The following is a 16,008-nucleotide window of genomic DNA, read 5'->3' as shown; positions in this document are numbered from 1 at the left end:
ACATGAGCGTTGGCAATGTCCTGGGGTCTTGGGCCCTTTTCACCTTCTAAAAAATGGACATTGGTGTCTGCAGCTTGTTGTGCATGTTACTGCTCTGCGCTGCGCTGGAGGGCCTACTGTGTGCTGGTCCTCGTGCTCTGGAGGAGGCCTCAGACTGGAACTGTGAAATCAGTGAGGATGCAGGTGACTCACCCGCTGCACCAGGCTTGGTCTCTGCAGCTGGCCCTGGGCTGTGGGAGGCCAACCTCACGGGTGACTGAGTTACACTCCCCAGCTGGGTGCTGAGGCGCTCAGTCACAGAAATGGGTGAGTCTTGTTACAGCCCCATGGGTGAAGCTATGCTCACCTGTTCCTTTGTAATATAACCCCTTGCCCGGTTTAGGGTAGAATCTTCCATGGAAGTGCCTTGTGTGTGTCCCCTCCTCTTACTGTGCCCTTGGGTGTGGCCTACCCAGGTGTCAGTCAACCTGCTGACAGTGGACATCATGAAGACAGACTCAGCCCCTGAAACCTGACCCCTTGCCTCATTTGAATAGCTTCTCCTCAATAAAAGGGGTCAGCGCGTGCTCTCGCTCTGTCTCTTTCTGCGGACCCTTAAGGTCAGAGGAGCCGTCACAGCAACCCCAAAGAAAAAGGTATTTGTGTCTCTTGTGTGGCTATTTCGTGCAGCCCAGTTAGCCCAGTTTAACTAGAGTGACCCCTGAGCCTTTTAGTCGCGAGAACAGAAACCCGGCACTGGGCTGTGTCCCAGCCTTTCTGGGGCACAGGTCAAGCCTAACCAAATGACTGGGCTTCTCTGTGTCCTCCTCCATGAAATGCAAATAGCAGCTCTCCCTCGAGAGCTTGCTGTGTGACCTTGAGCACATTGCTCTACCTCTCTGGGCTTTGCTGCCTCCTGGAATCGTTCTCAAATAAATCAAGTAAATGAGTAAATATATAAACAAATCAATAAATAAAGTAAATAAAATAAATCAAGTAAATAAAGATGCTTAAATATGCCACTGTGATTTGTTACCGGGGACCTGCTGCAATGTCTAGAGACATTGTGGGGACATCCAGCTGAGTGGGGGAGGGTCTGCTGGCCTCCAGTGGGTGGAGCATAAAGGTGCCACTTGACACCCTGCGGCTACTACTGTTATTAACAAGTAACACCTTGAAAATCACGTCCGTCGTCAAGCCGACAATCACGAGATCGCAGACTTCATGGAGACAGGATTGTGCTGTCTCCCCGGTGCCTAGGACACTGCCTGGCACGTAGTAGGTGCTCAGGGGAGGATACCTTGGCGGGGCCACCTGTGGTTGTTCAAGTCTCAGATGCTTGAAGCCAGAACAGGGAGAGTCACACTTCCCATGGGTCCATTTATTAATGTGGGACATACACGGTGCCCTGGGTCCCCGTGGCCAGGAACGTGGGAAGCAGGGCTCAGGCTTGGGAGGCGGTGGGCTGGGCGGGCAGGTGGCCGGGCGCTGGGGCGGGGGAAGGCCAGGCCTGGGGGCTCGGGGCAAGCACCTGCCTGGGTTGGGGGATGGACCAGGAAAAGCTTCCAGGAGAAGAGAGGTCAAAATGAGATCAGGAGGGGGCAGAAGCAGCTCCAGGTTTTGAATTCTCTCCTGATTTCTGGATCTCTCTTCAGAGTATCCCCATGGGACTCTGAGACCACTGGGGGCTTGTTCCTTCCTTCTCCATGATTCTTGGAATATTCTAGAGCATTCTCGGTGACGCCCACCAGCAGTCCCAGGGTGCAGTCCCCTGAGCTCAGCACAAGGCACCCCTTGTCATTCCGAAGCCTCGGTCAGTGCCCCAGGCACCTGCCCCAGGCCTGGCTCCGGGCGCTCTGCGTTGACAGCAGCCAGCTGACCGCTGACTCACGGCTCAGCCTCCCACCCACGTGGGGCCTGGACGGGCGCCGGGCGCCAGCCGCCTGCCAAAGAGCCCGCGAGACGGCCAAAAGGAGCCGTGAGCCTCACTGAGGATTAGACCTAAGAACATTCTGGAATCCCACGCTCCACGTCGGAGTTCCCCCAGGGGCAGACCACGGCAGGCGGGCGCATCATTCTACCAATGAAGAAACCAAGACACACCACGTCTGGGGGACGCCTGTCCCACCTGAAAACAGTGCTAGAATGATTATTATTGCTACTGGCTGTCACAGCTGATTACTGAAACATGGTGCTTCCAAGTGGACGGGGCCGCACAGACTTGTGGGGGGGTGTGTCTGTCTGTCTGTCTCCATCACAGGGGTGTGAGGGACGATTTTGTCCATCATTGTATTCCTGGTCCCCTGATCCACACACAGTAGGTGCTCAATAAATGCTACCTAGAGGCCAGTGCGGGGCATTATCTCAATTATGACTCCTGCAGGGCCAGGGCAGGGGGCGATGCTTTCGAGCGTGTGTTAAAGACGACAGGCGGAGACCCAGGAGGCAGGGCCACTTGGAAGGACGCGGAGCTGGTGAGCACAGAATCCGGATGGGAAGCTGGGTCTGTGTGTTCTCAGAACCCGTGTGACCTCTGAGCCAGGAGCTGCCTGCCAGGGGTCCCACAAGTCCCATGGAGAAGAGCCCATGAACCTCACTGCAGATTAGACCCCAGAATGTTCTGAAATGTCCGACTCCACCATCGGGTCCTGCTCTCCAGCAGTGAGGGCAAGGGGCAGGGTCAGTGGAAGCCGCCTAGGCATGCCCCAACACTGCCCTGTGAATCCCAGTCACAAGACCTTTCCCACATAGCATTCCATTTGTTATTTACAGCAGAAGCAAAGCCCAGAGAGGGAGAGTAACTTCCTCAAGGGCACACAGCAGATTCCTCACAGATTTCCTGACTCCATGCTTGGTGTTCTTTTTCCTAAACTGCAAGCTTTGGTTCAAACCCAGAACCCTAATATTAGCAGGGACACAGGGGGGCCAGGAGACAAGACCTGGGTTTCAATAGTGCCAACCTGGCCCAACACACCTAGTGGCACTTCCTAATCCCATACTTGGCTCAGACCAGCTTCCTCCCCCTGAGCCTTAAGGTTCTTATCTAAGAAATTCGGATGCTATTATCTACTTTGCAGGTGATGATGACAATCCCTGACCTGATGTCCTGACTCTCTGGCTGTGTGACCTTGGGGAAGAAGCTTAACTTCTCTGAGCCTCTCTCCATCTGCAAAGTAGAGTTAATCAATCCCCTCCTCTTGGGGTCTGTGTGATCCAAATGGGCACCAGGCAGGACCTGGAACATAGTAACTGTTCAATTAAAGTCCGTGGGCTGTGGGCCAGTGTCAGGATCCAGCAGGAATGAGGAGGACACTGCAGACCTGTGCCCTCACCTCAGGCTGCCCCAGCCAGCTGGGGGGAAACCTGAGCTGCCCGCCTTCTGGGCAGGAGGTGGCCGCTGCTGCTGCCTCTGGAATGAAGGAAGGTCAGAGCCTAGGGAACCCAGGGAGCAAGGCGCCTGCCGCAGAGGAGGGGCCCGCCGGTGGCGCAGCACCCTGTCTCCCCGGAGGCCTGAGCCACTGGCTGGGTGCGGCCCCCCTGCCCAGGGCTTGGCCTCCCAGCCCCGCAGGGCCGCCTCCCAGCCTGCCCCTGGGGAGGGGCCACCTGGTGTCAATTAAGCCCCAGTCACTCGGCCGCACCACGCCAGGCAGCTGATTAGTGCCGCTGGCTTCTCCAGATGGGGAGCACCGACTGAGGGGGACGCGCCAGGCCCGGCCAGGCCTCTCGGAGCCGGTGAGTACCCGGGGGGCCCTGCTCCCGGACAGGAGGCCAGCAAGGGGGGGCTCCTCCCGCAGCCTCTCCTCCTGGGGCCTTTGAGGGCCTCCAGCATCTCTGACCCCTGCACCCCGGCCTTCCCCGGAGGGGACCCGAGCCGGTCAGTGTCCTTCCTCTCAGGTCACACAGCTGCAGGGGCCAGCCCCACACAGCGTCTGGAGGGGACGTGGTGGGCGATGAGGGACCTCTGCAGGACTGAGGTTCCAGGACCCTAAGTCTCCCGCGGTCCCCGGTGGAGCCGGTTGTCTGCGTCGCCCTGTGTGGGCATCTGAGGTCGCGTCCCTGTAGGCCACCAGCTCCAGAGTCATGCTGTGGGTGGTCCCCTGGGGCCAGGCAGAGGACCCCCGCGAGGAGCAGCCCGGAGAGGCTGCAGCACTGAGGGCCACCGCTCAGGGGGAGGCCACAGGCTTTGCAGGGCCACGTGTCCTGGGCCCTGGCCCAGGACCCAGGGATGCTTCAGGGGCCACTGGTTCAGCCCCAGACTGGCCAGGGCTGCAGGGCTGAGCCACCTCCTGGCAGCCGGGGGGTCAGCCCCAGGGGGGATAAAGGAGGGGTGGCTGCTGCCTGAGGGACAGGCTTGGGGCAGCCGGGGTTGTCATGGAGAGAAGTGAGTGACACAGGACTGTCCCTGAGCTGGCTGTGAACTTGGCTCCTGGCTGGGAGAAGTCCCCGTGTCCATGGAAGGGCCCCGGGTGGAAGCCCCTGGTGGTCTCTGCTTGTGGTGGAGGCGGGTATGGGGGGAGGTAGTGACCACCAGTGACCCGCCTGTGGGGCATCTGCCCACGTGCATGGGCCAAGGAGGACGCAAGGCCACGGCTGAGAGCCTCGCATCCTGCAGGGCACGGCTAGGGGTCTGTTCTGTGCATGCACCAGCGCAGGGTGCAGCGGCCACCACCAGGCAGCGGCCAGCACCTGGGCACAGAGTGGGTATGTGGCTGCCCCTTCCGGCTCCGTCTACGTGGGGGGTCAGTGTTTCCGAGGGGGGCGCCCCACGAGCTCCCTCGTGAGTGCACTGCACAGTCCCGCGGGTGTCCCTTAACTGGCTCTGTCCCTGGGCTGCTTTCCTGCCTCGCCAAGGCCACGCTGGCCGGGTCTCTGGCACCGTATCAGGGTGGGAGGCCAGTGGAGGGGCAGCCCCGACAGAAGCCCAGCTGCTGCCTGAAACCCCCGGTCAGTTCAGCGACGGCTGCTCCCGGCCGGGACCTGGGCCAGCACTGGACATGTGGGAGTGGACCTCAGGTTGAGCCACTCACTCCTAAAAGACCCATCAAGACGCCGCTGGGGTCTCCCCACAGCTTCCCTCGCTCCTGGGTCCCCCCTCGCCCCGGGACTTATGGGGCAGCCTCTGAGCCCCGCTCTGCTCTGGCTGCCATCGGGAGCCTGGACGCCAGAAGTGTCCCCTCTTCCTGTTTCCCCCCGCCATCGGGGCACCCGGGGCTTGGGCTTAGAAGACGCCAGCTACTTAACAAGCAGAGGGACATTGAGGTCTCTTTGTGGGTTCCTTTGAGCAAAGAATGGGGACCTCGCTTGGCAACACCACTCAGCATGTCCCCAGGGTCCCCCGGAATTGGTGACTTGGGCTGAAGCCAGTGATGGCCGTCCTGGTTGGGTCCCTGGGAACCATCGGCACCAGATGGGGACAGGATGGACTTCACCATTGGACTTTTTCCAGTAGGCAGTGGGGTCATATTGGTGATTGGTCACCCAGTGTGCCTGAGGTGCCTGCTCAGGTCATTGATAAACAGGAGAAGCTACTCCTTCCTGTTTGCCATGACCAGGCACTGGCTTAGCTCACCTTGGTCACCTTGCGTGACTCTCAGCTGCGTGCCTGGAGCTTTCCTGCTTTCACACCTGGGAGAACTGAGACAGGAGAGTGGCCCACCTCCCCGCAGCCTTCAGGACCCCTAAGCCCCTGCTTTCAACCCTAGGGACAGCCCTGCAGAGGTGCCCTTTTCTACACACGGGTCTGGGTGTGGTGGCACAGGGAGGGTGTGCCCTGCATGAAGGGGCCAGGAAAACACAAAGACAGCACAGGGCTCCTTGGTCTTTGCAGGCACAGAGATTCGGGTCCAAACAAATTTGTGGGAAGGGCTCGAAGCTGAGCCCGAGGTGGGGTCTCACCCCATTACCCAGGATCTTGAGGGTTGGGTTCCCTGCTGACCCCCTGAGGTTATTGGGCAGCTGACAAAGCGCTGTGGTATGAAGTCAGAGCAGCCGAGGGGGATGTGCCCCGTAAGGACATCTGGCAGGTGATGAACAAGGTGGCCATGAAGGAGACCTGGGTGGGAACTGAGAAGGGCAGGTCAGAGGAAGATGGGTGTCACTCAGGTACCCCTCTCGAACCCATTCAGCAAACGTGCGCTAAGCTCCGACTAGATGCCGGCACCGTCCAGGCACCAGGGGAGAGGTCTGAATGGAAGGGGAGTACGGGGGCAGAAGGGGTTCAGCACCCGTGGGGCTCTGAGCAGGGGGACACCTGTCAGTGTCACTTCCCCCAGAGGTCAGGGCAGGTCTGGTCAGCATGCCATGTGTCAATCATTAGCTCAGCCCACTCAGTTGTGGGGCTGGGGTGCTGTGGGGGTGTCATTCCCCAGGCCAGCCATGCTCAGTATCTGGAGCATGGTGTCCTGGCCTGGCTAAGCACACCTGGGCGAGGTTCTCAGGTCATCCACTGGGCTGCCCGTGGTGGTGACAGATGAGGCAAGAGGACAGATGAGGATAAACTGCAAACGGCTAAGTGAGCCCAGAAGGGGGCACCAGTCCCAGAGGGGAATCGTGGCATCTGGGGCCTGGGTTCAGATCCTAGGCCGCCCTTGCCGCAGTTGACGGCTAACCCTTCCCCCCTGGAGCCTCTGTGTCCCTTGCTGGAGGCTGTGGATGTAGTCAGGCCTCCCTTCTGGGAGACTGGTAGGACTGGGGGGTAAGTGGCACCGCCCAGTTCCTGGGATGAATCAGAGGGCAGTGGGCCCAGGCAGGGTCGGGTCACAGGGGACCTGTGCATCTAGGGAAGATGGGGTTCTTCCCTGCTGAACCCCAGGGCTCCAGGGCAGGAGGCAGAAATAGGGCTGCCAGGTGGGGTCTAGCTCCTGGACCCAACAGACCTGAGCCCCGCACACAGGTGTCAGTGCTTCGGGGCAAGGCTGTGCGGGGCTCAGTGGGCTGGGCTCAGCGGAGAGCAAGAGGCCCGTGGCCCTGGAATGGGCTGAGAGGGGCCAGCTCCAGGCCCATCCTGTCCCTCACCTCACCCCAAGCCCAGAACCCATTCTGAGACCATCTCCAAACCCACGCCCTCGTCCACCGTCATTCAGCAAGGTTTCTTGAACTCCAGCCCTGTGCTGGGCTCGGAGGGTGCGGCACGAATCAGAGAGAAAGGGTCCCTGTCCTCTGGAGCATGAAGTTCAAGGAGGGGCCATCTGACGCCAAGGGCAGGGGGAGAAAGAGGGCCAGGGCCCAGGCAGGACGCTGAGAGCGCCCAGGCGTGGAGGCGGTCACTGTGTCTGAACATTGGTGGGCAGGGCCTGGGGCAGGGCTGTGGGGTTGGTAGGGACGTGGCTAGAGCAGGCTGCTTCCTGCCAGGGCTCTGCTGGGAAGGGAGGCTGGGCAACCTGGGGCGGTCTAACTGAAGTGCGCAGAGTGTGGGCGTGTGGGTGTGCGCAGTGTGACGGCGGGCACCGGTGCGCACAGGCGCGCATGGGCGCGAGGGAGTTTGGAGGGTTTGGGGGTGTGGCTGTGTGAGCGGTCTGTGTAGGGGGGTGTGGGGGACATCTAAAGAATGTGGGGGTATGTGCACGTGAGTGTGAAGGTGTACACTTGGGAGATCTGGGTCTGAGAGTCCCTGTGCACGTGGGCGTCCGAGGAGAGGTGTGTGGGGATTTGTTTTTGTACAAGGATGTGTTTAAGGGCACGTGTGATCGGGGACTTGGAGACGGTGTGTGAGCGTGTGTATTTAGAGTCTGTAGAACAGGCGGGGTGTGTCAGGAGGTCCGCTGACGTGTGAGGGTGAGCACGTGTGTAAGGATGTGCAAGGGTACGAGTGTGAGGGTCGTGTGTGTTCGAAACCGGGAGGCCGCGTGCCTGTGTGTCCGTGTGTCCACACATCCTCCCCAAACTCCGGAATCTTTGACAGAGAGCCCCCTCCCCTCCCTGGGACCTGTTCAGGATGACCTGGCCACCCTGCCCCCTGCGTTGTACGTCCCCCCTGGATGCCCCTGGACCTCCCAGCAGACCCACGAGGTGGCTCCTCCCATAGACACCTGGAAACTGAGCCCCTCAGACTCAGAGAGGGACAGCCGGGAGCAGCCGCAGCACAGGAGCTGGGCTTGGGCCAAAGCCCAGCTGCGCTGCTCTTTTCTGTACTTGTTCTCACTCAAGCGCTTACGCACGTAATGAGACGCCTCGCCCAGGCCCACGGATGCTCACCATCTCCCTCTCTTCTCCTTCGGGTTCTTCCACTACTTTCCCGGGTTCTTTTTTTATCCCATCCCTCCTCCCTTGGCTTCCACTTCCCTTCTACTTCATTAGGAATAAATGAGGCTGTAAACACTCACACATCCCCCACCCGCCAAGTGCATCTTTAAAATTGCTTTTCGATTAGGAAGAAAATTCTCAGCCTCACAGAGTCAGACCTCAAGGTAGAGAAAACAGAGCCGGTCCCCTAAAGAGGCCAGCAGTGTTGCTGACAGCAAGTCCCACAGATTCAGGAGGCACCCGTTCTGCCCATTCCGCCCTCCACCATGAGCTGGTGCCCCAGACAACCTTCCTGTTCATCATGGACACCTGGGGCATGGTGGTGGTTCTCCAGATGCCCCCAGGAATATGCAATCAGGGGTGACTACAGGACATTCTGAGCCTGCCAAGCAAATCTTCCATACATGGACTCATTCCCAATGAGAACATTGGCCATAGGAAGTCTTGAGTCTTTGATGAAGTACTGCGGCCATTAAAATCTGTGGTATTTAAAGCATCTGAAAGATTTAAACCACCCTCTCTTGTCTCCTTATACACACACACACACACACACACACACACACATCTACCCATCCACCATCTCCTCATCCATCCATCCATCCATCATTGCATCCATCCATCCATCATCCATCCATCCATCATCCATCTATCCATCATCCATCCATCCATCCATCCATCCATCAATCATCCATCATCCATCCATCCATCCATCCATCATCATTCATCCATCAATCATCCATTTATTATCTATCCATCATTATCCTTCCATCCATCCATCATCCATCCATCCATCCATCCATCCATCATCATTCATCCATCAATCATCCATTTATTATCCATCCATCATTATCCTTCCATCCATCCATCATCCATCCATCCATCATCCATCCATCCATCCATCCATCATCCATCCATCCATCAATCATCCATCTATCCATCATCCATTCATCACCATCCATCCATCCATCCATCCATCCATCATCCATCTATCCATCATACATTCATCACCATCCATCCATCCATCCATCCATCATCCATCTATCCATCATCCATTCATCACCATCCATCCATCCATCCATCCATCATTCATCCATCAATCATCCATTTATTATCCATCCATCATTATCCTTCCATCCATCCACCAGCCAGTTTTTCAGCCATCTGTCCACATACCTACCTAGTCTTTCATCCATCTACCCATTCACATATCTATTCAGCCTTCCATCCACCCATCCACCCACCCATCCTTCCTGTCAGTCATCCCTTCTATCCATCCACCTGCTCATTCATCTCTCTCCCCACCCATCCACCTACTTGTCCATGTATCAGTTGTCATTCAAACATCCCTGATTGATTCACGTGTCCATCCATCCATCTCTCTGTGGTTAGAGTCCCCAAGACCCCCCCCCAGTTTGAAGCTTCTCTAGGACTCATGGGATCCAGCCTGTCCTCATGCCCATGGCTGGATTGTAGGATATGAAGGATACAAAGCAAAATCACCAAATGAGAGAGGAGATGGGGTCAAGTCCAGAGGAAACCAGGAGCCAGCGTCTCAGGATTCTCTGAGTGGAGTCACACAGGGCACACTTAATTCCTGGTGCAACAAATTGTGACACCAGGTGTGAATGGAAAGTTCGTAATAGACTCCACATGCCCAGTGTTTAGGTGGCTGGTCACATGGGCACCCCTGCAGCCACGTACCCAGATTACTGTGGTAGAGACACACTGAGCCTCTCATCAGTTCTGGGAATATGGGAACCTCGACAAACTCAAGGTCCCCAGAGGCGAGCCACCTTGCCCTCAGGCCTTCCTAAGGAGGGCTGACAAATACCCATCTTCATCCATCCACCTGTCCGGCATCCTCTGTCCATCCTCTCACCCATTGGCCACGTATGCATCCACCATTGCTGTGTCCATTGCCCAGGGACCCACCCTGCACGTCTCCATCCAGCCCCTGTTCCCCACCTGCCTTGCCCATTCACACTCCTCCTGCCATGCCGGCTCTGAGACCACAGAAAGGCACGCCATGTCCCCTACCTCCCAGACCACCACGTTGTCACATCCTGCTGCCTTAAAAGAGCTTCTCCCATCTTCTCCTCCACTGGGGAGTGACGGATGCAGTCGAGGGGAGCCCACCTGGAGCGTATGTCTCTGGGGAAAACTTAGGGAGCCCAGCCCAGCCCAGCCCAACATGGGCATCCCTTGCTCCAAGCACTCTGTGCTATGGCCCCCCCCCCTGGACACTCCCTCTTCTCCCATGAGGCTGGCATAGGACTCTTCCAGCATCTCTGCTGCGTCCTCAGCCACCACCAAATCAGGTCCAGGAGTCTGTGTGTGGAGATGGGAGGAAATCTCTTGGGGACTGCCCCTGAGTTTGGTCTAGGGAGGGGACAGAGTTACTCTGCTTGTCTTTCTCTTCCTGTCTGTCTTTCCTACTTTGCGGGCTCTTTGAGCAACTATTCAGCGGCAGCTCATCACTATTCCCCTGGCAATATGACTGCAGTCCTGGGGTTGCTGACCTCCCACCTGCCACACCCGACCCCCTCACCCCTCCCATCTGCTCCATGCAGTGGCTGGGGCTGGAATGGCCCTTTGTCTTGTTGAACTACCAGGAACCAGAGACTCAGAGTGGTTAATAGCTTGTCCAAGGTCACACAGAGCTGGACCTTACCCTCAAGCCAGTGTATTCCATAATCCCCAGAATATTCTCTCCCACGGTAATCTGGAGTGCCCCCAAGCTCCTTTCAAGATGCCCCTCCACTCTGGCTAACTCCTGTACCTCAATTTCCTTTCTGCCCCCATGAACAGGCTGTAAGATGCAGAGAAGGGGCCCCAGGAGAGGCCATTGGACCTCCCTCGGACCCCCGGGATTGCACCCCAGCTGATGGTAATTTCATAGGTACATCATTTCCCAGGCACCCACCAAGGCTTTAGGTGATGGTTGGAGCATCTGGCATGCATCAACCCTACCCTCTGGGGCAGTATTGCTGGACACTGTTAAGGCCACTTGAAGGACATTCTATTAACCCCTCTAGCCAAAGCAGAGGATCTGACCACAGAGACCAGCAAGAGACCTGGGCCAGGCTAAGCATTTGGAACTGTATCTCCAAATGACCAGGAGTGTTTGTACAGTGGATGTGACCCACACCTCAGTGTCTCAGCACGGAATGCTTTTAAAGGGCATCTGTGCCCACGCCACCCCCCTCCAGTACTGCCATGAAATATTTCTATCCTGATGTTGTTGAAACATGTCCCAGCACGAAAACAGGCATAGATTCTTCACTCTTCTGTCTCACCGACGGCTGGGGAGCCACACTAAATCCACACACTCAACACAATCGCAATTGCACCACCGGTAAATCCACATTCAAAACGTGGGGGCGGGATGGGAGGCCTGACCTCTTGCTGAGCGAGACAGCATTGCCACTCAGGGAGTAAGAGTGGGCCGTGCGGCCGAGAGCATCTCTCTTTCTCTTTAAGAGCTTCATTAGCACAGATTTCTTTGGCTTCCAGAAAATTCTTTTGATTCTCCCACAGGGGTGACTTGGTTTTCGGCCGCTCTCTATGCCTGTGCTGGTGGAAATCCTCTGCTCACACGGCGTGGCGTGCCCTCCTGGGGTCTTTACCCGGGCTCACGGAGGACAGTTTCTGTGCTTCATTCCCAGTCTGTCCTTGCTCTTGTGTAGTAGTGACAGTGAGGTGGCTCCGCAGAGTCACTGTCACAATGCAGAACGGGCACCCGTAGTGGGGCTTAGTGATAAGAGAGGTATCAGTTAACCGGAAAAGGATGCCGGCACCCCTCGGGGTGGGAATCGCAACCGGACAAATTCAAGTTCAAGTGTCTCTTGCACTGGTGGGGAGCATGGATTCGAATGAGGGAGGATAACAAAGAGGTGTGGGCGCATTCGGGTTCCAAGCTGGGAGGGTCCCAAAGGCTGAAAGCAGAAAGAAGAATCTAAACAAAGTTCCTAGGAGAAACTAGGCGGGTTTGAACTTCAAGGCAACGCCCAAGGAACTGCCTTGAAGCTCTCTGACCTCCCAGTCCCTGGGCTGCCATCCGCCATGAGGAAGGAATCCACAGGCAGCTGAGCAGGAGGAAACCTCAGCTGCTTTTCCCAAGCAGGCAGAGACCGCGACGTGGCTTCCCTTGGCTCGTCTGATCCTGGGTTGCTTCATCTGTCCAGCGAGCCTGAGACCTTCCACCGCACTTGGCAGCGGATGGGTGAGTCCAGGCACCGGGGTGGCAGAGTCAGGCAGCCCCCCCTCTGACCCAGCTCGCCTTGCCTGCTGCAGGGCCTGACCGGTCCCTGAGCACATCTGGGCGATGTTTCCTAGACTAAAAGGGAAAAAATAGCAGGAGTCCCCTCCTCTGGCCATTGTCAAAGCTGATTGGCAGGTGGCAAAACTTATGAGGTCGCAGTAAATAAACCCATGGCTGCGGCTGCTGCATGGTTTGGACCATCCTGGCTCCGCCAGATTTCTTTCTATCTGCCTCTCCACCCTTCCGTGTCCCCGCTTCCCTCGGCCCATGAGGACTTCAACACGTGGGGGCCTCAACCCTCTGTGGGGGGCCACAGAGCCCTGGACAGTCTGGGGGAAGCCCACCGACCCTGTCTCAGAATAATGTTTTACATGCATAAAATAGAACACCCAGGATCGCAAGGGAACCAACTGTCTTGAAATATCGTCGTTGAGTGTTTATTTGAAAGAAGCTGACGGGAGATGGTCATTTCCTGTGATATGGTTCTGTGTCTTGTTGTTAATACATTAATTATAAGAGCCAGCCGTGAGCCTGAGAAATATTATACTTTGAAAATAAGGCTGAGCATAAATATTTCGAGATATTGGCAACAACTAGAAGGTGATTTGAAAATACTTAGGACTCCCATTGGGGATATCATCACGGTTGCTGACAACAGACAGCACCGTGGCTTTGGGGCTCTTGGCAGTAGCAGCGAATGCTAGATTTCAGGTAGAGCTTAGTACAAAATGAAGACGTCACTTTTTCCCACCCAAATTCAAGTCCCTCTGAAATACATTCTCAGACTCCTTACTCCAGATCGAACGTGCTAACTGCCTGCCCCACACATTCACTCTGTTCTTGACTTCATCCAACAGAACAGATTTATCTATCTTTGTTCACTTCTTTTAGGTACAAACAGGCACTCAGTGAAAAAGGAATCCATTGAGAGAAAAATCTTTGCAATAGGAAACAGCTCGCTGCCCACCCCTTCCTGCTTTTATCCCGTGTCCCAGGGGCTCTCATTCTTAAGCCTCTATCTGCTTCCTTTGCATTATCTCTCCATCTCTGGGTACCACATTTACCCTCGCTATTTATTGAGGTACAGACCTAAGACCTTATCTATTGATATTTCTTGCCCTGTTCTCTCAATCTAGATCTGGTTCTATTTTTAGTCCCGCATTGGTTACTGTAGCAACTTTAAGAGATGCCATAACACACTTTTATTTCTTATTCCACCTCTTACAGGCAGTGTATTTTGACACCCACACCATTTCAGGGGAGATGTCAGGGCTGCACTTGTTCCCACTCCCCATTCTTTGCCTTGTCGATGTTGACAACGGGATCTTTGCTTGGGTGGATCCCGCCCACCTAATATAATGATAAGCCCTTAGAAAGCAGGAACCTGCTTTGACTTCTCCTAAAAGCCCATAGTAGGTGAGCAGTAAGTCTGCGCTCTGCCCTGGGGATATCGTGTGGGTTCAGTGACACATGCCTCTGATCCCTGGGACTCAGGAGGCTGAGGCAGGAGGATCACAAGTTCAAGGTCAGCCTCCGCAAGTTAGCTAGACCCTAGCCTCTGTTTGGGAAATGAACTTCCGGCCTCTCTCATGGCCAGAGAGGGAAGTGGGAATGATATGATGCAGACCATCCCCCAATGAGAGGCCAAGGCACAGCCCAAGGGGACACTGTCACCCAGAATCATGTCCCACAGGAACTCTCTCCTGCTCTTGGGATCTGAACTTCCCATTAGAGCTTCTAGCCAGCTTCCTCGGGGAGAAGATCAGCCTTGGTCTGAAGCATTAGCTCTCCTGCCATCAACACGGCTAGGTCTTCAAACAGGTGAAATGTGGTCCCAGGAAAGGGGACAGCAAGACCAGAGGCAGCAGGCAGAGGGCTATTGGCTCCTGTTCCCAAGTTGGAAGCTTCCCTCCTGGGGCTGTTCTTAGTTCCAAAAGAGAACCCATTTCCTGGGAAAGAGATCTTCCTAAAGTCCCCTCTCTTTAATCAAAACTCCTCAATAGCAATCCAGGACGGCCCAGTCCCTTGGGACCAAGTTCAAATTCAAACTCAACCTGAGTCTCTTTGCAATTGTTCCCTGGACTCTGGCCAAGTCGCTTCCCTTCCAGCTTAACCTTGCATGATCCGGCTCCAGAGAGGCACTGGCATTTTCCAGATCAGCAGGCGTCTCCTCTCCTTGCTCTGTAGGAGCTGCTCTCGGCCGGGGCTCTTCTGGCCCGTGAAGCTTTCCCAACCATCTCTCCTGCCTTGGCCCATGAATCTATCTGCAGCACCTCTCCCAGCAGCCTTTCCAACCCTTCTGAATCACAGCCTCTTGTACTCCTCCCTCTCCTCACCTGGAGATTCCTTATTGACTCACTCATGTAGGATGCAAATCTCTTAAAGGTGGGGTCCATGGGTTATTCAGTGATAGCCCAGCGCAGTGCCTAGAAGTTGAAATGTTCCATAAAGATGCTTGTGATTGGCATTTGTGTAGCTAGATGTATTAAGGGATGGGTGGCTTGATTGGTAGATGAAATGTTAGATAAATAACTGGAAGGATGGGATGGATACATAGGCAAGCAAAAGGTTAATGGTTGGAAGGATGGGTGGTGTATGACCTTTTTATCCCTGGTGTAGTGGATACATGCATCAGAACATGAATCGTGGAGCTGGGCACAGTGACATATGCCTGTGATCCCAGCGACTCAGGAGGCTGAGGCAGGAGGATGGCAAGTTCAAGATTAGCCTCAGGAAGCTAGCTAGACCCTCAGCAACTTTTGAAACAGGTCTCAATAAAATAAAATAAAATAAAAATGGTGGGAGATGTAGCTCTGTGGTAGAGCACCCCTGGGTTCAGCCCCTTGTACCATGAAAGTGAAATAAAAGTGGACTGGGAATGTGGCTTAGTGGTAGAGCACCCTGGGTTTAATTCCCAGCACTTCACAAAAGAAAAAAAAAAGTCTCTGATTCTTCCTAAAACTCGTACTTCTGGAATGTTTTGGGGGCTCTGCATTTCAGCTGCTTAGCATCCACAGGGTAAGTTGGCCCTTCTTTGTATTTATTATTCAGCAACAAACATTTCCTAAGGACATATTATGCTCCAGTGACAATGGTAGGTGCTGGGGATGTGAAGTTGAAAAATCACCGCCTCCCAGGAGCTTGGAGTCGGGGGCAAGGGGCGGGTGCGCATGCGCATGGCTAATTGCGCCAGGACTCCGGCGCATTAATCATCGCCCGGTTTATTGGGTTCTTACTGGTAGGAGAATAAGACTCGGATGGAGAAAGAGGAGGATGCCTCTGGTAGTAGAAAGAACAAGCAGGAGACATCATCGCCTGGCATGCAAATTATAGGTGCCATTAGCTTCATTTCTATACATGTAGAAATTGAGGCTCCTGGGGGTTAAGTGGACATTTCAAGGTCACATAGCTGATAAGTGGCAGAGCCAGAACAGCACATGTCCCCAAGACCCGGGCTTGCAATGGCTCCCTGGCCCTATGGTAGCATGCAGTAGAGCACAAGGGACAAGAGGCATCCGTGGGAACAC

At 55.4% G+C, this 16,008-nt stretch overlaps 1 protein-coding gene across 3 annotated transcripts in view; it reads left to right on the top strand.

Moving 5' to 3' along the window:
- Positions 1 to 3,418: 3,418 nt before the first annotated feature.
- The window catches only part of NOS1 (nitric oxide synthase 1), a gene marked incomplete at its 3' end in the record, with an annotated part of 153,740 nt that continues 141,150 nt past the window's right edge, over positions 3,419 to 16,008 (top strand). For all 3 annotated transcript variants that reach the window (XM_081285810.1, XM_081285811.1, XM_081285816.1), the window contains exon 1: positions 3,419 to 3,711. The remainder of the gene's footprint in view (positions 3,712 to 16,008) is intronic.

This window comes from Spermophilus citellus (genome assembly GCF_964194105.1).
Source record: "Spermophilus citellus genome assembly, chromosome: 3".
Lineage (NCBI taxonomy): Eukaryota > Metazoa > Chordata > Mammalia > Rodentia > Sciuridae > Spermophilus > Spermophilus citellus.
Note: the sequence above shows the minus strand (reverse complement) of the source record. Positions and strands in the feature narration are given on the sequence as shown.